At 37.8% G+C, this 25,764-nt stretch overlaps 1 long non-coding RNA gene across 2 annotated transcripts in view; it reads right to left on the reverse strand.

Annotated features, from left to right (window-relative positions):
• The window catches only part of LOC144370605 (uncharacterized), a 55,701-nt gene extending 37,026 nt beyond the window's left edge, over positions 1–18,675 (reverse strand). The window contains exons 1-2 of one of the 2 annotated variants that reach the window (XR_013430515.1): positions 18,560–18,675; positions 17,778–17,827 (exon numbers count right to left, since the gene is read on the reverse strand). This is a non-coding gene — a long non-coding RNA (uncharacterized LOC144370605). Of the gene's footprint in view, positions 1–17,777; positions 18,320–18,559 lie in introns of those variants that run through there. The other variant, XR_013430514.1, reaches the window with a different exon arrangement.
• Between the last annotated feature and the right edge of the window lie 7,089 nt (positions 18,676–25,764).

Here is a 25,764-nt window from a genome sequence, read left to right on the forward strand (position 1 = left end):
TTTCATCAAGCAAGAAATAACAAAAGGAAATATAAGTCATATCTTAAATAATGAAATGGAAATTCCAGTTTTTAAAAAGTACTATATCTAAAATGAAAAGGCACAAAAGTGTATCATGTATAATCAGAAGAATGAGAAATTATACTCCATTTATGTGTAATGTATCAAAGTGCATTCTATGTCATTCAGAACTAATTAGAACAATAAGAATATAATACATTGATCCTGTAACTTTAGGACAATGGAGAGTTATGAATTACTCCCACCAGTGTGGGCTAGAGACACATTGAATCTAGGCATGAACCAGTTCTCCCACCACTTCTGTGGCATAAGACAACTATGGCTCTACCTAAAGCCATGGTGATTCCTTGAAGTTACTTTAAACTCATGTTTTGACTAGAAATGGAATGACTTAGTAATGGATCAATTTCATGCCCCTTCAATGAACTTTAAAAATAAACAAATCCCCAAGTCACATTAATAATTTAAGTTTATAATAGACATAGCACAGTTAAACTCCTTATTTTTAGTTATGCAATGTTTGTTTGAAAAAAATCAATGTATAATAGTGGGAATGGAAAAAAGAAAGAAAAGAAGAAGGAGAAAATAAAGGAGAGAGGAAGGGAGGGAAGCTAAAAGAAACTAGAGAAAAGACATTTCTGAGGGACCACACAGCAACCAGGACCTCAATATCATCCTCCTGTAAGTTCTGCACACCCATGGCCCATGGAAACACAGCCTTTCTATCCCTGAGTTTACAGAGATGTTATGGTGTGTGATAATTGATATTTGTATAGTATTTTACGATTTTGATTTTTAAAGGCATTTTCATATTATATGCTCCTCATGGAAATCCTGTAATAGGCAGAGTAAAGATTTTGATCCCTGCTTAAAATGTGAATAAGAGTCTCAGAAAGACCTTCTGTCTCTTTATCCTTCTCCCTCCCTCCCTCCCTCTCCTCCCCCCCCACCACACACATGCACACACATACATTAAACTGGCATGTACAGAAGGACAAAGACTCAAATCATTAGACTCTGACTCTGACTCTAGATTGACTCCCCTTACTATTCTATCCAGACAAGTTTTTTGTTTGTTTGTTTTGAAGCATTATTTTTCTATCAGTCATTTATTCATACTTGGACAAATATGTATAAGGAGGTACAAGGTTCCAAGATTACTGTAGTGAAATGGATAAAGTCATTGCTCCATATGCAATAAGTCAGAAGTTAATAAATGTTCTGATGAAGGGGGAAAAAAGCCAGATAAGGGGGACAACGACAGCAGAGGTCTATAGGAAGATATCATTTTATCTTCCTATATATCTAGAGATAGAATCTAGTTTACACGTGGGTAGAATACAATCCCTTTAGTTGGGGAGAGGGTAGAGAAATTTCATTTTCAAGAACAACTTGTGTAATGAAAGAAACTCACATAGGCAGGGTGGGGTATGGTCCTACCATCCCTGCAAAAGGGGTGTGTATTCAGAATGGACCATAGAATTCCAAAGAGATCCTAATTCGGAAAGACCTGTTGCCTCTCTTTGCCTCATTTCTCAAACTTGAAAGAGTACATCAAAGATAAGGAATATCCCTGGAAACTAAGGTTATGTCTAGACAGAGCTTTACAGAGAGAAATAAATTGTACATAGAAGAAGTGCTTGTCATAAGAACAGCAGGCATGGGATTCTAGAACACACCCAGGTTGACATTACTACCATGGCTCCATGTATCATCTGTCACTTTGCAGAGGAAAACAGGCATCAAGGGGTGACAGATTATGGGCCTGGTGAAAGCCCTCCAGCTGACCAACATCATCACCCTCAGCCAGCTCTCAGCCATCCCTCAGTGTTCAGAAGCAGGCACCTTGGAGCCTGTGTGGCGGCTTGTTCAGAATGCCTCCCCGGCTTTATCCTGAGCAAGGCATGCTGAAGTCTTCATATGCCCAACAGAGAAGTAGAGAGGCTACTGACAACCATAGCCTATGAACACAGATGTAAGAGATTATATAATCTGGAAGTAAAAAAAGGAAAGGAGGGCTGGGATGTAGATCAGTGGCAAAGCGTTTGCCTTGCATTCGCAAAGCCCTGGGTTCAACCCCCAGTTCCAAAAAAAAAAAAAAAAAAAGAAAGAAAAAAGAACCCCACAAAAAAGGAAAGGAAAAGTTATCTCTTTAAAAAGTACTCAACACATAGTTATAAACAGTCCACTAAGCCCAAAAGCACCTACTATGCATTGCATCATCATCTAGATATTTATCACAGGCCTTCTCTACCTTATGACCCTTTAAGGTTGCATATGGCTTCTAAGTTTGTATTCACCAAAGAATTTTATCTTTTAAAACAGAAAAGGAAAATATGTTGTGTGCTCCTGTTGATAGTGATCGATCAATCATGCCTACCTGGAGTACCAGCTGGAAGAGCATCCAGGTGCATTGGGCTCTTTGGAAACTACCACCATGATTGATTAGCAATGTCTGCCATAGCCTCAGGAAAGAAAGGCTTCAGAACCAGCATTGTGATTTAGAAGCATGTTAGAGGAACAGCAACGAAACTGTGGATTCTCACATAGTTTCTAAAGGACTCAGAAACATAGTGGTAATCGTTCCATTTTGAATATGAAATCTAGTTTAGGATTCACAAATAAAGTCAAGATAAAACATCATACATTTGAGACATGAAAATAGTAACTCATCGGGTCATTTTGGTCAAACAGTCTTGGGTTCACATTCTCTTCCTGTACCTTCCTCTGGGTAACTTATTTACTGTCCACACTATTCAATTTACTCTTGTGCTGATAATAATGAAAATACGTACCCGTACTGTTGTGAAGATGAAACGAGGCCATGACTACAACTGAAATGTACAGACAGCACCTGGCAGAAGGTAGGAGGCCTAATAAATGGTAGCTATTTCTACACTTAATCATAATTTAAGGCAAAACAAATCATTTTCTTTCTGGTGCTTTTAAAACACTGTTGAAAACTCTGCTGTGGAATTATTGTACTACATCGCGGTTGGGGTTTTTTTGTTTTGTTTTGTTTTTTGCTACTTGTCTTTCTTTTACTGTGAGCTTTATGGGATCAGGAATCATGGCTTGTTCATCATCGATCCTTGGGATATAATTCAGTGTCCAGCAGAGAGTAAGCAGCAAAAAGTGTTGGCCTATGAAAGGAAACAGCAACTGAAATGGGTAAACTATTATTTGCAAATGCATGTTCCTCATTTGCTAGAAAGTTTAACTGAAAAGTATAGCTCGGATACCGAAAGAATTCTTTATTAAGTTTCTTGTTTTTATTTGAAGCTATTCTAGCTGTGGCTGGGTAATGGAATAATCCTGCCACAGAGGAAAAAGTTAAAGCAAAGAGACAGATGTTTCAGGGATCCTGTTCCTATATTCCACTTATTGTCACACTGACCTACAAGTTATACTCTAGTTATGATGACCATATGCCCCTTACTTCCTTTGTCAAGCCTAACTTCCAATACTTTGTTGCAACATTGTATAAGTAAATATATACTTGTCACATCCTAAGTTTCAGTCTTAAATTCTGAGTACCTGGTCATTGTAGCCATTTGCAAAGACCAGAGTCTAGGCCATTTGAATATTCTCTCCCATCTGAAGCAGACCATATTCTGCCTGAAAGTGTTGAGTCATAGATCTTAGATATATGTATAATTTCTATATTTCATGCTGAGAAAAACATTTCTTTCTTCTTCTGTAAAATCCCTATTTGCTTCATTTGTTTTTAAATTTTCATTGTTTGTCTGAGTCATCTCCTGCATCTTCTTGTTATTATAATCTCTTTATTTTTTTAGTTATCTTGGGTTATTTATTTATCTTTTTATAATTTCATTTTTTCAATGTTAGTGTGCAAAAATACAACGGATTTTTTTATTTAGATTTTTTTCTTTTTTTATTGGTTGTTCAAAACATTACAAAGCTCATGACATATCATCTTTCATACATTTGATTCAAGTGAGTTATGAACTTCCGTTTTTACCCCAAATACAAATTGCAGAATCACATCAGTTACACATTCACAATTTTTACATAATGCTATATTAGTGACTGTTGGATTCTGCTACCTTTCCTATCCCATACTATCCCCCCTCCCCTCCCCTCCCATCTTTCCTCTCTACCTCATCTGCTGTTGTTCAATTCTCTCCCTTGTCCCCCACCCCTTTCCCCTCACAACCTCTTATATGTAATTTTGTGTTACATTGGGGGTCTCCTACCATTTCCATATGCTTTCCCTTCTCTCTCCCTTTCTCTCCCCCACTGGTCTTCCCTGAGGATCTTAAAAGGGCGTACTATAGGGATACTGCCACATCAATGATCATAGCGGTACAATTCACAATAGCTAGACTGTGGAACCAACCTAGATGCCCTTCAATAGATGAATAGATAAAAAATGTGGCATCTATACACAATGGAGTATTACACAGCACTAAAAAATGACAAAATCATAGAATTTGCAGGGAAATGGATGAAATTAGAACAGATTATGCTAAGCCAAGCTAGCCAATCCTTAAAAAACAAATGCCACATGTCTTCTTTGATATAAAGAGAGCAACTAAGAACAGAACAGGGAGAAAGAGCATGAGGAAAAGATTAACATCTTGGGTTATTTAAATGGTCATTTAGTTGACTCTTCCAGTTCCCTGATGTCTCCATTCCTTATCTCCTTGTCTCCTGTGTCTCCCTTTCCTCTTCTCTGCTAGTCTTCAGTTCTCATGCATTATCTCTTAGACCTTGCTCATTCCCCTCCATTTCTTGATAATGAAATTCAGATAACCACATTTGTCCTATCTTCTTTCATTCAGATATAGTTTGGTTTGTATATGATTTGTCCCCTCCAAAAACTCAGGTGGAAGTTTAATTTTTATCATAAGGAATTAAGGGTATGGAAATTTAATTTAGCTCTAGTGCTTGGAGGTACAGTCTTTGGGAGATGATTAAACTAAAATGAAGTCTTTGGGATGGAACGGCCCAGATAGAATCCCAGTGGTCACATGAGAACAAGAGAGACCAGGGCTACACACACGGGTACACTCGGTATCTCTTGGCATGTGACACCCTATGCTACCTTGGAACTCTGCCAGCAAGAGGGCCATCACCTACTGCAAGCCCTCAACACTGGACCAGAACAGAGGGCCACAAAAAACCTTTGTTCTATTAGCAACAGGAAGCAAATGAAGACAAAGTTCTTCCAATTATTCCCACAAGTAATTTTCTTTTTATCTCTCTCTCTTTTTTTTAAATTTATGAGAGTGTGCAGTTCTTTGACCTCTCCTCATTGTGCAAGTCTCTTTTCTTCCCTGTGCTTCCTATTTTGCTAAGAGTCCAAAGCACAGCAATTCCCATGCTTTTACCAATTTCCTAAGCTCCCTGTTCCCAGTGACTTTGGATCATGGAAGTCCGGCCATGGTTCTTCTGGATGCCATCAGCTGCCTTGCAGGTTCACCTCTGAACACAGGCAAATGCATGCTGCTGGAGAAAATTCCATGACTGAACACATAAGCATTTGTAGATGTATGGTCACCAAAAACTGCTGACACATGACGACCCGCTCTTCCCTTCCCCCATAGCCTTATTTCTAAGCCTCCCACTCTCCCCAAGACAACCGTTTCCTCCTCCCTCTCATCCAGCAGACATCTTCAGCTGCTGTTGCACAGAGAAAAGACATAATTCCAGAAGAGACATTTAACTTCTCACCTCAACTCCTGTGCCAACACCTACTTTTCCTCCTTTATTCCTATGATAAAGGGAAGAGTTAGAGGCAATAAATTCAGCTGCATTTCTAGATCCTGTCAATTCTGATAACCCAGGGGATTTTACTCCTTTAGTTTTCCTTTCTCTTCTGTGATCCATGCCTCAAGCATTACTAGATCCTTCTCACAACCACAGAACCTGCACTAACTCACAACCACAGAACCTGCACTAACTCCTCCCATGCTCCTCTTAAGGTCCATCTACTGTTTCTTATGTTGCTAATTGGCTCTTCTCTTTTATGTAAATCTTACCATAAGGTAGGAGGTAGGAGGCTTAATAAATGGTAGCTATTACTACACTTAATCATAATTTAAAGCAAAATAAAAGGAATTGTCAGCAATTGTGGTCGTTTTGTTCCACCTCCCACTCACCTGTTGAGCAACTATATTTTACTGAGATCATCCACGACCAATGTGTGGGGGAAGCCTGATGCTCACAGTCCTACGCTGGTTGCTCCACAATGCCAGTTCTCTGTATTTCCATACAGAAATACTCCTTTCCCTTCTCTTCAGCGCTGCAAGATTTTGTTGGGTTTCCTTTCATGGTTCTGAGCATTCCTAAGGCTGTCTCTTTTGTGAGATCTCTTTCCCTAACCAGTATTCACATATCTTTGTTCTTTAATGTTTTAATCCTGGTCCTCCAAGAAGCAGATGGATGAGAATAAACATTTTAAAAATACATTTATTTTCAAAATTTTAAAAATAGGGTAGCAGGCTACAAAAAAAAATTAAGGAGGGAGCCAAGGGACAGAAATCCAAGTCTGACTTTGAGTGATCGGAAGAGGAAAGATAAAAAGAAAGGCAGTGGGGGAGGAAGAAAGACAGAGCAGAAGGGTTTAGGACTGTAGTATGCTTATAAGGAAGCTTGATAAAGGCATTGAAGGGTCTGCAGGTCAAAATCTTCTCTTAGAAGATTCCCACATCACCCAGAAATGGACATGCTTACATGACCCTGCTGTCACTCATTGCCTGGATGCAGCCTAAGGGATCTGTGGCTTTGTACACCAAGCTATGGATTTCAGAGCACATCAGCAGAAGCCCTCAGCTTCCTGCAATCAGTGATCTGAGTGGTAGATTCACACGGTTTCCACACTCCAGAGTCGTACTAAGTCCTCGTTCATTTTTTATTTTAGAGCGATATGCAGAAAATTCAAGTAGTATGGCAACTTGTTGAAGGTGACTAGGTGGGTAATAATTAAGTTATCATTTAAATTAAAATCTCAAGTCTTCACATAAGAGTTGAGGATAACAACAAGCTAAGAAACAAATATCAGGTACAAAACCTATATGATAAGAAGGATTTTGATTGAACAAAATAATAATAATAATAATAATAATAATAATGCTAATTTTCTTAAATAATACTAAGCAAAAAAGTAAATGGTGTAGTCAGAGAAGAAAGCAGGTGCACAATACTAATGGCTTTAAATTCAGAATCAGAAGTTTGGACTGGATTTTACCAAAAATTTAACATATGAAAAGATGCTTAATACTTTTAGTGAGGAAAATGGGATATTGGAGGCTCATATTTTTAAAATACCATTGAAAAATAGAAACAACATAAATATCCACAACTTTGTGACTTACAGATATATGCATTAGAATATTACACAACTGTTGAACAGATAAGGAGACTATTTACAATGATACAGACTTATCATCAAAATGATAATTTTGGTAGTAAGTAAAAAGTGTAAGATGCAAAATAGTTTGAATAAAGTCATATCACTTTTAAAAACATGAAACATGTATATGCTAACCTCAGAAAGTGGTAGAGACAGGTAATATATTCTTATATTGGTAATATTCAGTATCTGGCCTGAAAGTGTTGAAAAGTGACTCGATTTTTGTGTACACTTTGTACTATTTGGATTTTGAAACCTTCTTCATTTGTTAGTAGATCAATTAAAATTAAATACAATAGAGGAATACACTACTATTCAAGCAAAACACTGAGTCAATATCTCCAACTCAGAGTGATCTCCTAAGCTCAGGCATGTGGATCTGGCTGACTATGGAATATCTCCACTTGGATAATTTCATCAAGTCAACGTGACCGAAGCTGAACTCAGCCTCTCCTTTCCAGCCACCAGGCTTTGGCTTACACATTATCTATCCAAAGGCTTTCTCCCTGGCCTGATGTGTGCTCCTATCTCCTGGGAGGGCATGGCTCCAGTCTTCTGCCCCGGGCCCACACATCCAACATGGTATCAAGCACAGCCCACCTGTTAACCACTGTATCCTCACTGGATAATGGAATCCATCTCCAGGATTATGTGTGATTTAATAAAGACGGTTCTTCACAACAATTACCTCCTAAGATGCCAAACACATCATTAACTGAACTAAAATACCACTTAGAGAAGCACATTTGTAGGTTTGCTACCTGTTGTGGAAAGTAATATAATATTTCCTTTCATTCATTCTTAAATGGCTTCTTTTGATTTTACGATCTGCTTCCTAATTCTGCTCTTCTGAGATCTTATGAACAAGCCATAATTACTGTTTCCATAATGCCAATTATTTTATGGATTTCAAAGTGAAAGATTAATATGGAGAAGTGATATGATTTAAGACACAAGGGATAGATATATATTTAATGTGGCTAAGAAGGAATTCCCCTTACTAGTTTAAATCATAAAACAATCAGCTAACTAAATTTTTGGATGAATAAATAGATACATGCATCTAAGCTATATATTTATGTATAGAAATAATCAAGCAATAAACAGACAGCTGAACCAACACTAAGAAAGGAAAATTCTCATGTTCCTAGTAAAAAGATCTAGTGAAAACAGAGTTGGGACACTGAGCAACTGCTGAATCTGGTGGTCACCTAACATCAGTGAATTTCCTTCTAATCTTGGGGATAGAACTATAGACTCTTTCGTACATGGAGCTGGAACTACTGAGGTACAAGAAACTGGCATTTACAATGTGTCAATGTCACACCTGAAACATGGCTAAGAAAACACACATGCACACACACATTTACATGACTTAGATAGGAGGTAGGGATATTTAAAATCTTATAGGAATTGTGCTTAAAAATAATTATCTGTAAAAAAATGGAGTTAAAGATTACGTATGTAACTTTGAGATTCAAATTTATGTTTTCCCCATGAGACGTAAACCTGAAGCAGATAAAGTAACTTAAAAAATAGCTTAGGACTTAGAAATTCATAATCTCCTTTCAGTCTTCCACAGTTCACTACCCAAGACATGTAAGACTGACACAGAAAATAACTAAGGCCAGAACTGAGTGTACATTTACAAGCTTTGGTCGTCCATAATTAAAATAAAATAGAATTTTGCCCAAGTAGAATTTTTAGATAAGAAAAATATAATTGCATAATAAAATGAAACAAGGTTTCTGTGATCAATCTGAACAACAGACTAGAGGTAGTTGATGAAAGAAAAAGTGAAAAAACATCAAATTGCTAGACTAATCTGAGAAAATTACCCCGAATGTAAAACATTATTTTCATAAAATTTAACAAAAGTCAAATATATTTTCAATTCTAATTCTCAAACTTAATAGATTTGTGATTCTGAAGATATGATCTCTTGTGTCTCTACTTCTCTCATCTCTAAAATTAGAATTCACAATACATGACTTCAAACTCACTGAGTCAAATTAAATGAGATTATGGTTGTGAATGTCATACTAAAGTGCACATAGAAAGCATTCCATTACTATTATCATAATCAATATGTGTATTAACACTTTTATGATGCCCTTAATTCAGTTCCTTACTCTACTATAGACCGCCACTAAAAGTAAGATTTTTTAGTTCTTTATTTTTGTAGTTAATGTCTAGAACTTCTGGTTTTAGATTTTAAGGAATACACTAGACTTAGTTTTTAGAAAGATTATTTGTCTAATTTTAATACATGTTTTTGACCCCTTTTGTGCATACTTAGAAAACATCCTAAAATGACCTTCAGGATTTACATTCCCAAAATAGCTCATTTTTTTAATGTTTGAATAGTGCATTATAGTTATACCTAATCGTGGAGCTCATTTGATATAATTCTAAGGTCCAGAATATAATTTGCTCGATTTCAGTCCCCAGTACTTCCCTTTTCTTTTCACCCCTTGTTTCTCTTCCTCTACCCTACTGGTCTTCCTATATTTATTTATTTTTTTAAAATTTGTGATTTGTAGATATCCATAAAGGTGGAATTCACTGTGGCACGTTTAAAGATGTACACAGTGCAATTTTGTCAACTGATTTTGAATGACACAAATTTATGAGGAAGAGGATAGGGTGCAATATCATGTTGACTTTGTAGAGACATAGGAACATGTTTAGAAGGAGGCAGAAATAACAGAAGGAGTTCTCATTTTTAAAAAAAATGGAAAAAATTTAAAATTTTTTTTAAAAAAATTAGTGCATTAGTGCACAAAATGTTTAATCAAGAAGTTTTCTAAATTCAATCTTCTGTGTACATTAGCATATTAAATTATCTGAAAATCTTTGCAGTAAAGACATTTTTTAAAGAAATTTTACCTCACTATTGTGCAAACTCATTGACCATTGGCCATTCTATAAAATGCTCACTTAACCTCTTTACAGGTTATCTTAGAAATCCCTAACTTGCAGTTTCTCTGTGCACATCGACCCCTCTCCATGGCTTGCTCTGTCTCAGTTCCACTTTTTTGTGTCCACCCTTTGACTTTGAGTGCAGTTAGTTATTCATCATTGTGGCTTGAAGTACAAAGTCCTGGGAAACGTGCCACTCCCTGAGCTGTCCTATTGGTTTTGGACATTGTTCTGAGGAGACCTAAGCCAAAAGGCTGCCCAGGGGTTGACTGAAAGCCACCTGTCATGTACAGCAAACGTCTTTCTTTGGTCATTAAATGCTAAAAAGCTTAAAAGTTTGTAGCAGTGTGTCAGTGGGCCAAGGGCAATCCACTCTTTTGTTTTATGTTTGGATTGTTAAGTGGGCGGATGGAAACTACCTTCATGCATGCACAAAGCGAAGGAACTTTTGTGTTAGACATCTAACGTTCAAACCTCCACTCTGGCCAAACACCAGTTTCCTGACACCTAGAAAGATAACTTCTAAGTGTCAGGTTCCTTTCCTGCAACACGAGAATGATACGTATTTCTTACACATTTCTGTGAAGCTTCAAGATAATGTAGAGTGGATTTTTTTTTTGGAAAATTTTTTTATTTAAAATAAATAGAAAGATATTAAGACATGTATTTGTATATCTTAGTTTCTGTGGGTCAGGAGTTCAGGCACTAGCATGCTATATAAGTCCCCTACAAGTCTGCAGTCAAGGTACTGGGAAGACTGTGGTCTCATTTGAAGGCTCGACTGAGAAAAGCTTCACTTCCGAGCTGCTGTGGTTGCTGGTTTACTTCCTGGCTATCACTTAATGGCTGCCCTCAGTTCCTTGCCATATAGACCATTTCATGTGGTAGCTTATCTCATTAAAGCCAGCAAGGGCAAGTCAACAGACAGAAGTCATAAATCATAAATGACATAATCATGGAAGTGAAATCTCATTACCTTTGTGATGTCTAATTGAAAGAAACAAGTCACAGTTCCACTTCTCAGGATAGAAGATTATACAAGATCAGAATCCCTTCAAAAAAGACCATAACTTGAGGGCCATAATAGAGTCAAATGAAATCAAATCACAAATATTGGGTTTTATTTGTATTTTTGCTTTTTATGCTGTGCTCCCTCCTCTTCCCACATTCCTCTAATTCCATCATCTCCCATTTCTACTCTCAGGTGATCAATTTAAACAAGCTGGTTCATATAATCTGATATTTTTTCTTCAATCAAATACAGAAAGGTAGAATAATTCACAGATGTATATATGAACATATATATGTGTGCATGTACATATTTGTGCATGTTATATATTTAGGGAAATATATAATTTTTCATTTAACAATGAGATTATATTATACCTACCTTTTTGCATCCTGCTTTTTTCACATCATGGGAATTGTTTCATGTCAAGTAATGTAGTACTAAGTTGCATAATGTTCTGTAATATTCTCTGTAGTCAACCATTCCTCTTCTAATCAAAATTCACTTAGCTTCCAGGTTTTCAAAACAAACAGTGATGCAATAAATATCCTTGAACATGCATCCTTATCTGCCAATACCTTTGTTTCTCTAGGACAGTTTCCCACAATGAAATGTGTGGGTCAATGGATAGTTTTAACTTAATAGATATTGCCAGATTTCTTTCCAAAAAAAAAGCTATAATAATGCACATTTTCACCAGCAATATATTAAAATAGCTCTTTCCTCTGTATCACCGCCAGCAGTAGGTGTTATTGCTCTGCTCAGTGCTTGCCAGTCTGATGTGCATAAAGGGATATCTCATTACTTTAATTTGCATTCACTGATGATTGGTAAGGTTGAGTATTTTAATGTTTGTTGGCCATTTGGAATTGCCTTTTTGTACACTGCTTCTATACAGTCTTTGCTAATTTTTCTATTGGGATGCTTGAAAGAGCTCTTTATATAAAATGGATGTTAATCCGTATCAGTTATATTAATATTTTCCTTCAGATTCATCATTGTTCTCTATTCACATATCTGTAGAATATTTTCACATGCAGAGTTTTTAAAAGTTTGTATGGTCCATAAACACATTTTTTTTTACACAAATGTTAAATAATACATGAGTGTCCTAAATATTCCTTTTCTAATGTACTATGGTTCTATTATTTTTTAAAATTAAATCAATACTCCTTTCAGTATTATTTTGGGTTTTAGGTAAGATAGAGATTAACTGTGTTTTCTTCTTCAGAGAGAGCTAATTATTTTACCACAATTTTTAAATAATTTATGCCTTTATACTGGTCCAAATATTACTTTTATCATGTATTAGAAACTTATTTCTCCTCAGTTCCAGTTCCAAGGTTTCCAGGATGTTTCACTAATGTGTCTAATTTTATGCCAATACTCTAATGAACTGATCTGGATGGATATGTCAGATGATCTTTTATGTGAGTCATTTTCCATTTCTGTTCTTTCTTTGCATGACTTTCTGGCATTATTTTTATCCATATAAATTCAGAATAATTTTATTCAATTTCAAAAGGAAAGGTATAGTGGAACTATAATTGGCATTATGTTAAGTAATATGCTGGTTTTAGAAGAATCAAAACTTTTAGAAAATTTATCGACCATTTAATGCCTTTCTCTTTCTTCAGAATTTGATTTATATCTTTTAATTTTGTAGAAATTTTACTTATAAAGCTTTTTATTATGTTATTATGTTTATTCCTAAGATTTTATTGTTCTCTTTTCTGTCATTATGAATATAATTTCAGTTCTATTTTAATTTCTAGGCCCTTATTGTCATATCAGCCATTGTTTTCAAAATGTTATCATGTACAATTGTCTTTATCAATCAAAGGAGAACTTTGCTTTTATTTTAATTACAGGCTCATGGGTTTTCTAGGTATAAATAATTTTATCTAACAGATAAACATTTACCATTATTTTGATCATGCTTATATTATTCTAATTTCCTTATGCAAGAATTTTAAGAAAATATTGACTGACAATTGTGTTCTTACTCTTGGTTGAAATTGAAATGGTTTTAGTAATTTGTGATTGAAAATATTGGTAAAATTAGCAAATATTTTTATGCCTATTTTGCTTTCTAAGGAATAGCTAATGACTTTTATAATTTTATTTCCTAGAAGAAATGCTACTTCATGGAATATGTTGATACCTTCATGAAATCTATCAGTCTACTTTATTTAAGCCTTTTGCATGTACATTTATAAGAAATGGCATTGATTTTTCTTTTCTGATATCCATTTACTTTAATCAAAAGCACTTCAATGAGATACAATTTATATACTATAAAATTCACCTATTTGCAGCATACAATTCAATGATTTTTAGTAAATTTGCAGTCATACAACTGTGACCACAAAATATCCCTTGTTGGGTGAGATGTGGCTCTTGTGATTGAGTACTGGACTGTGACATATGAGGCCCTGGGTTCCATCCCCAGCACAGTAGTGGTGGTAACAACAACAATATCCATTGTACCCACAAGTGGCAAATTCCTGCTTTCACCCAAACCTTAGGTTACCATTAATCTGTTTTCTCTGTTTATAGATTTGCTTTCTAGGAACATTTTATATAAATGAATCATATAATATGTGGTTTTTATGTCCTGATTCTTTCATTTGAGATACTATTTTGGGTATGTCATACATTTTGAGGTCATGCATTTTGTAACATATATCATTATTTCACTTTTTTTTTTGTACCAGGGATTGAATCCAGGGGTGCCACACTCCAAGCCTTTTTTATTTTGAGGCAGGGCACAGATAAGCTGCTGAGGCTGTCTTTGAACCTGTGATCCTCATGCCCCAGCCTCTTGAGCCACTGGGATTACACCATGTCCAGCTATTTCACTCCTTCCTTCTAAAAGACATATATTTTAATTTAGAAATTAAAGTTAAAAAGACTTCTTAAAATGACTTGGAATTTTTTTAAATCTTTTTGATGCTCTATAAGTAATTTTATAATATTAAAATTAACTTTTCCTTAAAGAAAAGCTAGGATTTAACTGTGAACCCTTTGGTGAATTCCCCTATCAGATGTGTAATTGTTTTTCTATTGTTTTTATATTCATCAATCAATTTAGGTTTCTATTTCTTCCTGGATAAACTTTAATAAATTTATGGTTTGCTGGGAAATAATTTATTGTTTTCTAGGATTTCAAATGTTTGCTGTGTATTCTTTTATCTTTCTTACTTGTCCTTAACCAGTGTGTTTGTAACAATACTTCTTTTCTTCTTGTCCTTAACCTTATATTTCATTTCTTCTTCTTCCTCTTTTTTTCCTCTCCCTCTTTCTCTGCTTTCCTTTCCATTTTCTCATAAGGCTCATAATGTAGTTTATGGTCTTTTCAAGTAATAGTTTATTTAATTTACGTAATCTTTTTACTAGTTTTAAATGAAGCTTAGCTTTTTTTTTCTTTCTTCTAACACATTACAGTGTATATATTGATGGGATACCATGGGATGCCTTGACAAATGCATACATTGCATAATATTGAAATCAGGTACATACACACTCATCTCTTCTTGTGAACAGCTATCATTTCTTTGTGGTGCGAACACTCAATATCTTTTTCTCTAGGATGTGTGTGTGTGTGTGTGTGTGTGTGTGTGTGTGTGTGTCAGTATTTACAGCCTGGGGTGCTTAACCCCTAAGCCACTTCCCCAGTCCTTTTGTCAATTTTTATTTACTCTCAGTTACTTAAAGCCTTTCTAAGTTGCTGAATCTGGCTTTGAACTTGAAATCCTCTTGCCTCAGCCTCCTGAACTGCTGGGATTACATGCAAGTGCCACGATGCCTGGCTCTTCTAGCCTTTTTTGAAATATGCATTATTGTTATCAATAGTCACCCTCTCATGCAAAAACCCCCAGAAATTCTCTTATATAACTATGACTTAGTGCCTGTTGAAATACCTTTTCTGTTCCTCCCTCCCATCAGTTCTCCCCAGCTGCTGGTGACCACCCTGTTATTTTCAACTTCTCAGTGATCAACATTTGAGGTTCTTCATATGAATGGGATCAGGCAGTATTTGGCATTTCTTTTTTGTTTTTGATTTTTTCTGGCTAGTGTTTTTGTTTTTGTTGTTGTTGTTTTGTTTGGGTAGTTGTTATTTTGCTGTTCTTTTGATATTCTAATATCATAATCTAAGTAATATCTACTACTTCCATTTTTAATATCTTCATAAATCCACCCTAATGTAAATTGTGCATTATGCTAAGTTTTCTGGTTTTGGTAAATAGCCTTTTCATTTATTTCTGCATAGTTTTTATTATCAGGTTTGAATTACTCCACACCCTTAGCCCTACTAGCAATACTAGGAGTTGAACCCAAGGAGAATTTATTGCTGAGCTATAGCCTCAGTTCTTTTCATTTTTAATTCTTAATTAAATGCTTAATCACTAAACTTAAATGCTTAATCACTAAACTTCTGAGGCTAGCCTTGAAGGAGCAATCCTCCTGCCTCAGTCTCCAGAATCCCTGGGATTAAAGGCATGTGCTACTACACCTTCATTTTGATTTACTTTTTGATTCAAGGAATACCTATTATTTTTTTTCACAATTCTAAGCAAAGAGATTATTGTATTAATTTTTTAAGGTTACATTTAATTTCATAGATTTTTAATCACAGAATGTGGTCCATCAAATCTTAAATTTGGCAAGGATTTACTTATTAAATATTATATGGATTCACAAAAATATATGTTATTTCTTTTAAAAATATTAAAGTCTGTTATTAAATAAAATAATTAATTGTATAACTAAATTCCTTCATGTCTTTAGTTATTCCTGCTTGCTGGATTAATTCAAAATAAATATAAGAAATCTTTTGCTATATTAGATACTTAATCAAATTCTCCTTGATTATCTAGTGGATTCATGTAAGATGTATATATTTAGCTGTTGTGTTATTTAGTATGTATGGGTTTATGATAGTAGTAACTTCTACATTAGTTGAATCTATTATCATTATATTATGTACATTTCAATTTTTTTGTTTTTATTCTTAAACTGCACTTTGATTACATTAATGTTGTAGTTTCTTCTCTCATTTTTGCTCTTACTTGTTTAATATCTCTTTTTATCCTTTATTCCTTAAATTTTAAACACATTTTAAATGCACCTTAAAAAAATAAATGGTGTGCATCAAACCAATATTTCATCCTTTCAGTCACTTCCAATGGAAAAATTTAATCCATTCCCAAATATGTATATTAATTTTATTTCTCCCATCTTTATATCTATTACTTAATGCTTCTGGTGACTTCCTAATATTTGGGGGGAGGAAGGTACTGGGGACTGAACTTAGGCCAACTTGACCACTGAGCCACATCCCCAGCCCTATTTTGTATTTTATTTAGAGACAGGGTCTCACTGTGTCTTAGCCTCTCACTTTTGCTGAGGCTGGTTTTGAAATCACAATCCCCCTGCTTCAGCCTCATGAGCTAATGGGATTACAGAAATGCTCCACATTGCCTGGCTTTTCCACCAGTTTGCTAAAGTTGGGATTGATTCCATTTCTCAACTTCTTAATTTGGATATTCCAGTACATTTTCCATATTCTGACTGAAAACCTTTCACTTCCAAAGACTCATAATCAGACTTCCCTAATTTACTAATAAGATTTCAAGTCTTTCCTAAGCCATATATCAATGAAGCTCCACCTCCTTGCCCTTTTTTGAGATGAGTCCTTAGAATACTTCCATCTTCCCTTTCTCCTTTTATTCTTTTCATTGTTCAACCCTCACTCAGATTGTGCCTTTCAAAAATTCCTTTTTCATTCCCTCTCCCACCTCTGATTTCACAGAGCTAATTAACTCAGTTCAGATGCAAGTTATTATAATTTTCATTGCAGATGCTCCTTCTGTTTTAATAAACCACATTAGTACTCTATTTCGTATTACCAGAGAATCTTTCATTGTTCATTTAGATATATGTGTGTACACCACGGTCCATTGCTCACCACATGTTCCTCTCTTCTCCTATTTCTCCTACTTTGAGGTCTCTATTCTAATGGATCTGTTCATTGGAATTGGTCATTGAGTATTTTCTTCTGATGGAATAAGTGATCTACTCTGAATCTTAATGTCTTTGCAACTGTATTTCTTTTGTCCTGACAAACAAATAATAATTTGACTAAGCATTGAGTATTTCCATTCTAGCTCTTTTAAAAATTTTCAAATGTTTTCGTACCATCACCTAACCTCTGTTCTTACAGATAATAAGAGCGATGACAGTCTGATTATTTTTCATGATAGTAGAGTGCATTTTGGCATATTGTACATACAAGAAATATTATTTATTCTAATTGGGATTTGGTTCCTTTTCCATTTTAGGTAATGTTATGGACTACATTGTGCCCCACCCAAAATTTACATATTTAAGTCCTAATCCCAAAGTGATTGCACTTGAAGATAGTGTCATTAAAGGGGTACTTACTTGGAAGTGAGGTCATGAGGCGTAGCCATAATCCAAAAGGACTAGTGTTCCTATAAGAAAAGGAAGAGACACAAGAGATCTTCCTCTCAGCTCATCACCCAGAGGAAAAGAGAGGAGACAACTCAGCAGAGAAGTAGCTGTTACAAAACATGGGAGTCTCACCAGAAATCAACCCTGCTTGTACCTCGTCTGGACTTCAGTCACCAGAACTATGAGAAAATAAATTTCCACCACTTCAGCCATCCAGTCTCAGGTATTCTGCTGTGATGGTCTCTTTTTCTTTTTATTTGAATGTTTATAAGATTGTCCCTTCAGCATTAGAGCTCTAGAATTTTGTCAGGATGAATCTAAGTGTGCATCTTTTTTCATCAACTCTGTCTGGAACTTGTATCATTTTAATTTCTGGATATATCCCTTACCTCCAACCCTCAGGGAATTTTTCTTTTTGATCACTTATTTCTGCTTTTCTTTCTTTTTTTCCCCTTTGTAAAATCCTATTATTTGCATGTTTGGTGAAGGAGATTTATTCTCCAACCCTTTTATCTTTCATCTCAAGGTGTTTGTTTGTTTGTTTTTAATCTATGATGATTTGAGATATTTCTTCTCACTAATATTCCAGTGAATGGATTTGGGTCTTAGTAATGGCTGACTATTCTCTCAATCATTTAATTTATTGCACTTTATTATTTCAAAAATTATGATTTAAGGTATCTAGACAAGTTTATGAGTATTGTGTTAGAATTCTTTTTACCATTTGTTTTATTCAAGAAATTCTAACTTACCTGACAATTTTCTGCTCCCATTAAATAATTTACCTCTACATGATTGACATCATAATACTCATACAGTCTTCACTGGAAAATGTCTGATGTCACTGCTATGGCCCAGGAAATCTGTGAATAGGCGTAAAGAACATAATTAAGAAAAAATCATTTTTCTTGGCATGAAACCAAGAAAGCAGCACAGACACTGCCACGGCCAGGCCAAAAGCACCAGCCAGAGAGGTCCCTCCATGAGCATAGTGGAGGGATAAGGGAATTAAAGGAACATGCATTTTGGGGGAAGCTGAAGGCTTGTCTGGGTACAGAGCATTTAGAGACCAAGGACATTGCCCAACAAACCTGAAAGATGTGCTGCATGATCTCCTTGTGCAGGGAAAGAAGCTGACATCTCTGAAGGCATCGAGCAGAGGGCAAAGGAAGGAACCATTTTGCAGCCTTGGCAAGGGGGCTGGCAGCCGAGGAAGCCAGTTCTTGGCAAATTCAAGTTTGGCCCAAAACACAGGCCCAATAAACACATACTACACAACATAAAGTGTGCTTAAATGATCAGAAGAAAAGTAAACATGGAGGGAGGTTTACAGAGGGCACAAATGGTCATAGAAACCCACCTGGCTCTATTGCCCCCCCTCAAATTTGATCTCTTGCAGGACCTGCTCAGATAGACACGTCTGGCCAAGATCTCAGTGGGGCTGGAGTGGGAGAGATTGGACTGAACCTAAGACCAGGAAACAAGGGTGTGCAGGTAATGTAGGGGACTGAGAACTGGCTCACCACCACATGAGTGGAACCCAGGAGACATCACTAGGATAAAGTTTTCTAGTATGAAACAGCAAGTACTGGGCACTGGAGGTGTGCTGACATAAACTCTTCAGACCAACTAGCATTCAGGGAAGAGACTGGAACCTGAATGAATACATTACTGGAAAAAAAGAGAAAAGCTCCAAGTAGAGTTTTCTCATAATAGCACAGAATAATACTTATAGAGAGACAAAGTCACCATGAGACCTGTACAAAAATTCCATAAACTAGAAAGTCACCATGAGACCTGTACAAAAATTCAACAAAACTAGAAAACCAATGGATGAGCAAAGCTGAGCACATACTGGTATGAATGTGGGAGATGTGAGCAAAAAGTAAGCAGGCAGAGAACAACACAGGCTGTACTGTACATCCTGAATGAAGAAATACATTACACAAGATCTGGAATGTTACTACCTGTTCTTTGGTTTTGCATTATACTCCAAAATAAAAGTACTGTGCTGGCACAGGAGCTTTCTAAATTTCTTATATATGGTTAGGATTTAAGCATGAAAATAGATTTTAAAACATAAGTAAATATTGTAGAATTTCAAGCAAAATCAATTTGTAGAGATGGTAAGCATCATTTAGGGAATTTGCATACTCCTTCAGGAGCCCTGGGTCTCTCTCAACGCCCAAAAGCAACCCTCACTGCTGTCCTTCTCCCTGCTCAGTGCATGCCCAAGGAGATAGAAATTATTCTGGAACAGCTCCAGAGCATCAATGGCCATGGCTTATGGTGGCTGATTGCAAAATTATTGTAGAGCCAAGGCTGCAGGCACAGTTGACTTCAGGGTTTTTCCATGGTGAGATCTCTCCACATTGTTTTCCCCCATCCCTTCCTCCTCCTGTTCCTCTTGTTTCCAGAGTGGACCAGGACACCGTAGCTCCTCACAAAAGCAGTAACAGGATTCCTGGCCTATTCCTTGCTTCTCAACCCATAAGCCTTGCATTTCTTCTGGGCTCCCCATGGACCTTTGGTGCTAGCGTCTTTTTCCCTGGGAGTGCCTTGTCCAGCTGAGAAAACCTATTGCTCTTCACTGAGCGCAACCAGAACAAGACCACCAGCAAGCTGTGACAGTCTAGTTGGGATGCCAAGCTGAGCTAGTTTGTACCCTAACAGCCTGAGGACATTTTCCTGATCCTTGTTGCCCTCTCCAGTTAGGGACATGCTGCTTTCAATGGTGCACCTGGCTTCTTCCTACATTTACAGCTACAGTAGCTGCAGCTGCAGAGACGGCCAGTAACTGGTCTATGTACCTAGCACCCACTGCTGTCTTTCTGGCCTATCTTCAATGGGGACCCTGATTGGCCCCAAGTCTCACCCCACAGTCCCCCATAAGGCAGAAGAATCAATGTAGCCAGTGGTTGGGCCAAAGAGCCTGACTTCCCTGGCTAGGCTAAGGTGCACACCTTGGTTCTTCCCCTACTGGCCAAGCCCTTCCATGGCCAATGGCACTATCCTGGAGGCTAAACTGTGGTGGTAAACAGGGGCTCTGGCAGCACGAGAGGCAGTGGCAGGTGCACCCTGGCGCCCATGAGCAGCCAGGAGCACAAGTACAGCTCAGTGTCTATGGCATAGCTCCTGAACCAGACATACCACTATTACCACCACCAATACTGAGTCCATACTCACTCTACATGAGTGCACCACTGATACCTGCCTAGCTCCTGGAGCCCTATTCCAGTTCCTGAGTAACCCAGTGCAGACCTGCTGGAGAACCTGGCAGAGAGCCCTTACTGTGTGAATTGTAGCTTCTGTGGACATCTGGAGGACACTGGCCATTGCCCGTGCAAAGTTTGTGGTAGCTAATCCCATACTAAAAGTCTTTACAACAAGATTAATGGCCTCAGATGACCCCTCATCAGCCAGAAGCATGTGCCTTCACCATGAAGGCTTAGACTGTGCCAACTGGCACACCACAACCACCTTATGGTGCAGAAACCTTCAGGGTGAAACTGTATGCAATGCTTTTGGACTCTACTTGAAACTCATGGGGTGCTTTGACCACTTGATATGAAAAAAAGAAGTTTAAACCAGGAAACAAAGTAAATAAGTAAATAAGTCAAAGACTTGCTCTGCTCATAACAATAAATGCATTTCTGTGACTCCAACTGCCACCTCTTCTAAGAGGATTGCAGCAAAAATATTTCTTCTCCAACGCATCCAACAGCCTCAAGTGCAGGTGCCCCAGTAATGGCTGGTGCAGGAGGGGCACCAACCCAGAACAGCAAGCTCAGGGATTCCAGTCAAGATGGGCGGGCTCTACATAGACATCAATCTGGCCTTGCTTGCTGGTGTCCCATCCTCAGAGCAACAGGATTTCAGGTATGCTCTGGCCCTGGCCTGAGTCCCTGCTGCCAGGAGGCAGGGAGAACACCACTGAAGAAGGCCTTGCACCTCCTATGTCTGATTTTGTCTAGTAGCCCCGACAGTGGTCAATGCCAACAGAACATTGCTCCAACGTGTGATTTCTGTGCCTTTGAGTCTGAAAGAGATGTATTTCCCCAGGAGGCTTGCTGAAGAGTAAAAGAAGATGAGGCTCCTCTGGAGAAGAGTCAGTGCAGCAGGAACGTGGCAAGCTCCATCCACCCAGGGCCACCTCCAGTCAGTCTGCCTCTGGGTTGACTCCTGCACTCCTTGCAGAAAATGGGATTGGGACCAGGGCCTTGCCTGCTAAGGAAGATGGAGAGAGATCCTATATCCTCAAGTCTTGTGTTTCTTCTGATTGATTCTGGTTATTCCAGAATTTCTGCATATCTGTTCCATAAGCAGATTAACAAGCATTCAGGGAGAAGATCATTGAAGGCCACTTGGGATACATCTTAGAAAATGAGTGAGTTCCTGGATCTTTTGTAAAAATATTTCTCAGTTTCCAAAACTTCATAGATACTCTAACATACACTGTGATTGGTGTTTCTCAAAGTTCATCTTGCCTGACTGATCAGTTGGAATTTGAACACAGGTAGCAAACAAGATATTTTTCTTCCATGTATACAACATATTTTTTAAAGGGTAATTTTCATTGCAGAAATATTTTTCATATGTTATATTATTTGCATAAGATTTAAGAGTGGTTTTATAATGAATATAAACCTTTTACCTTAATGGTTCTTACAATAATGTAAAAGAAAAATGCTAACTTACACATTGTTATAATTCTTTTATATCTACAACCTTTTCTATATTCCCAATTGTTTAAGAAAACTATTTCAAGAACAAATCTTCTCTCTGGAAAATTGCCATTTTCCATTTGTTAGGAATTTTTATAGAAGAACACCAATATATGCCCTTTCTTTTACTATGGAATATATTCTGGAAAAATTGCAGCAAACCGTTACTACCTAATGAATAATACTTGTAAATCTTCTAGAATCTGTAAACATATTGTGCAATTCTGTATATCTTGAGTAACCCACAGGTTGGTTTACATTAAATTTTTAAATGGGATGTCATATGGAAAACAATTTCACGAGAGTTTTTAAAATAAAATGAGTATTATTTTTTTCTGTCTGGAAAAAAATGAAGAGTAAGTTTCTTGGCAGTCACTTTTTTATTACTGTGACCCAAATACCTGACAAAAACAATTTAGAGCAGAAAAAGTCATTTTCATAGTTACAGAAGATTCAGTCCATGGTCAGTTGGTGCCATTGCTCTGGGCCTGAGCAGAGACAGAAGATCATGGCAGAAGGATACATCAAAGGAAAGCTCTCTAGTACATGACAGCAGAGAGAGAGAGAGAGAGAGAGAGAGAGAGAGAGAGAGAGAGAGAGAGAGAGAGAGAGAGAGAGAGAGAACACAAACTCATAGGGAGTAAATATAGCCACTAAGGACATGCCCCCAGTGACCTCTGTCTTCCTGAGTCACATCACCTGCTAGCAGTTACCACATAGTACCTTAGTCATCTCAAATGATTAAGCCATCCGGATTAGTGCCCTGTTAGGACACAGCTCTCATAATCTAATTACTTCGCTGTGAGCATTACTGCATTGTCTCCCATGAGCTATGGGAAAACTTATACCCAAGGCATAACACATTTAATTGCCAAACAGTAAGAATTATTTGCCCCATATCTAAGTAGGTTGATCATCACCAATACATACAGGGAGAAATTCTGTCCATCTTTAGCCTGGTGAAACTGCTTTCCAATACTCCTTTGCAAACTCCGTCAGATAGATACATCCAGGACAGCAACACTTTGGATAATATTTAAAAACAGTTAGGTCCCATCCCAAGTTACACTCCCAAAGCACCATGACTTACTGAATGCAGCAGTCGTTCCTATGCTCACTGGAGCCCTTGAAGCATGGCTGCATTTTTAGTTCATGCTTCTCCAAATATGAGAGTTGTTTGCTATTCAGAGTCCCACACTGCCTTTGTCTTAGGGATGGTGCTGCATCTTCATACTTCACTCCACCATCAATTAATGCTAAAGCACCCAGCACTGGAGCTCTCCCAAGGTTCAAATGCAACAAGCAGTAATGAAACAGCCATGTGGTTCATGGAAGTTAATTGTTCAAACTTAATGGGTCAACAGTGATCTGGCTGGAGGATGGTACAACATCCTCAACAGTGCAATCAAGCATATTGGTGCCTCTTTTCTCCACAAGAAGAGTGTCCTCAGTGCTTACTCTTAGGGTAACTCCACACTTCTTAACTTCCTCTGCAAATTGGTTCAAGCTCACATTGGCTGCATTGTGTGTAGTAAGGCAATTTCCTTCTTTCATACGACACTCGAACAAGGCAGTTTTTTAGATCCATTGGAAATAAGGTAAAAAGCACTCAAAGGGGCTAAGAATGAAATTGTAATAACTGAATGAAGAAATGATATCCACTGGAGATCCTCAGTGATTACTTATGAAGGTGGGCATGAAGGGATGTGAAATGCAGTTCCTCTCAAGAAGCAGCAATTCTGCAGTCCAGGGACACTGAGGCAATAGTAAGGAGGAGCAGGCACTGCGGTTCACCCTGTCCAGGCTAGAACTCCTGTGACATGCTCTGTGGGTTCAGTTTGACCCTTCCACATCGAGGTGAAATACTTTTATGGGTCATCCTGTTAGAGTAGAGATGAATTTCTACAGTTCATTTATCTGCATCAATGTCATTATTTTCCTGGCAATAATGTCCACTGACTTTGAGGCACTCATAAACCTGTGAGGAATTGAGGAATAGGTTTGCCCCTTGAAGACTGTGACATCCTCATGCAGCATGCAGTGGTTTCCTAGGGGAGACCACACAGGTGGTGTTGGTGTTGGTGGCTGCAAGGCAGGGATTGCTGTATTGTTACTGGGCAGTGGCAGCAGTGATGCTATGAAGCAAATAACACCGACTTGGGAGATGGAGAACCTTGATTCTGGTCCTGGTTTGGCCACCAGATCACTGTGTGGCAATTTCAAAGCCTCTTACTTCTCTGGGCCTTACTTGCCACATCTGGAAATTAATGATTAGATTTGATGGGACCTCCCCAAGCAATAGACAGGATCTGCTCATCACAATGGCAGCAAGACTGAGGGGTTTCCATGCCCGGGAGTGGGAGAAGCACAGGTTGGCTGTATTCCCTTCTTACTCACCCAGGGGGGCTTTGATTTTCAGTGACTTCAATAGGCCCAGAGCAAGGGCAAGGTTTTGGAGAAAACCTCTTTGGGAGAGGGCATGGATCCCTAGACTGTGCAGCCCCAGCCTCCTCATGTCCCTTTAACTCCTCCTCCAGCTAAAACCTCCAGCTTATCCACTTCCTAAAGATCATCACAGAGGCTCCACAACCTTTCCTTTTTAAAAACTCTTGCTGATGGAAAATTCTTCCTCATACCTGCTGCAATTTCAGTCTATTTTCTCTCGTTCAATCCTTACTGGAGATGGAGAACAGCTGGTCGCCATCCTCCATTTAACATCCCCTCCTAAACCAAAATCAGTTATGACATCACCCCTCAGCCTGTTTTTCTTCTGGCATAACATACACCATTCCTTCCGACCTGCCTTCATGGATTCTAACTCTGAAAGCATCGCCGGTCACTGTGGCCCACACTGAAGGTAGCTCTGCAAGCTCCACATCTTTCTAAAGCTGTGGCATCCACAGAGAGCTATAGGGCTCTGTAGCAAGATTGAGAGAGATGGTCAGAGTACAATGAGAACATAGTCCAAGCCCCTGGCTTTATCCATAGAGGGAAACTGAAGGTCAAAAAGGGTAAGTAAATTCAGTGTCCAAGGTCAAGTCTCAGGGATCAGGCTCCAGGCACGAGACATCAAATACTGCCACAAAGCCCTGAGTGGCCACAGTGTGTCCTCAATGTGGGTAACTACCTTTAATTGAAAAGCAAAGAGCCATGGTCTCCCAGTGTGCTGTCTACTCAAACCATCTTCCCAGTCCCACTAGCAGATGTCTGAATTTCTACTACGCACATCTTTG

The sequence above is a fragment of the Ictidomys tridecemlineatus genome, chromosome 14, assembly GCF_052094955.1.
Source record: "Ictidomys tridecemlineatus isolate mIctTri1 chromosome 14, mIctTri1.hap1, whole genome shotgun sequence".
Taxonomy (NCBI): domain Eukaryota; kingdom Metazoa; phylum Chordata; class Mammalia; order Rodentia; family Sciuridae; genus Ictidomys; species Ictidomys tridecemlineatus.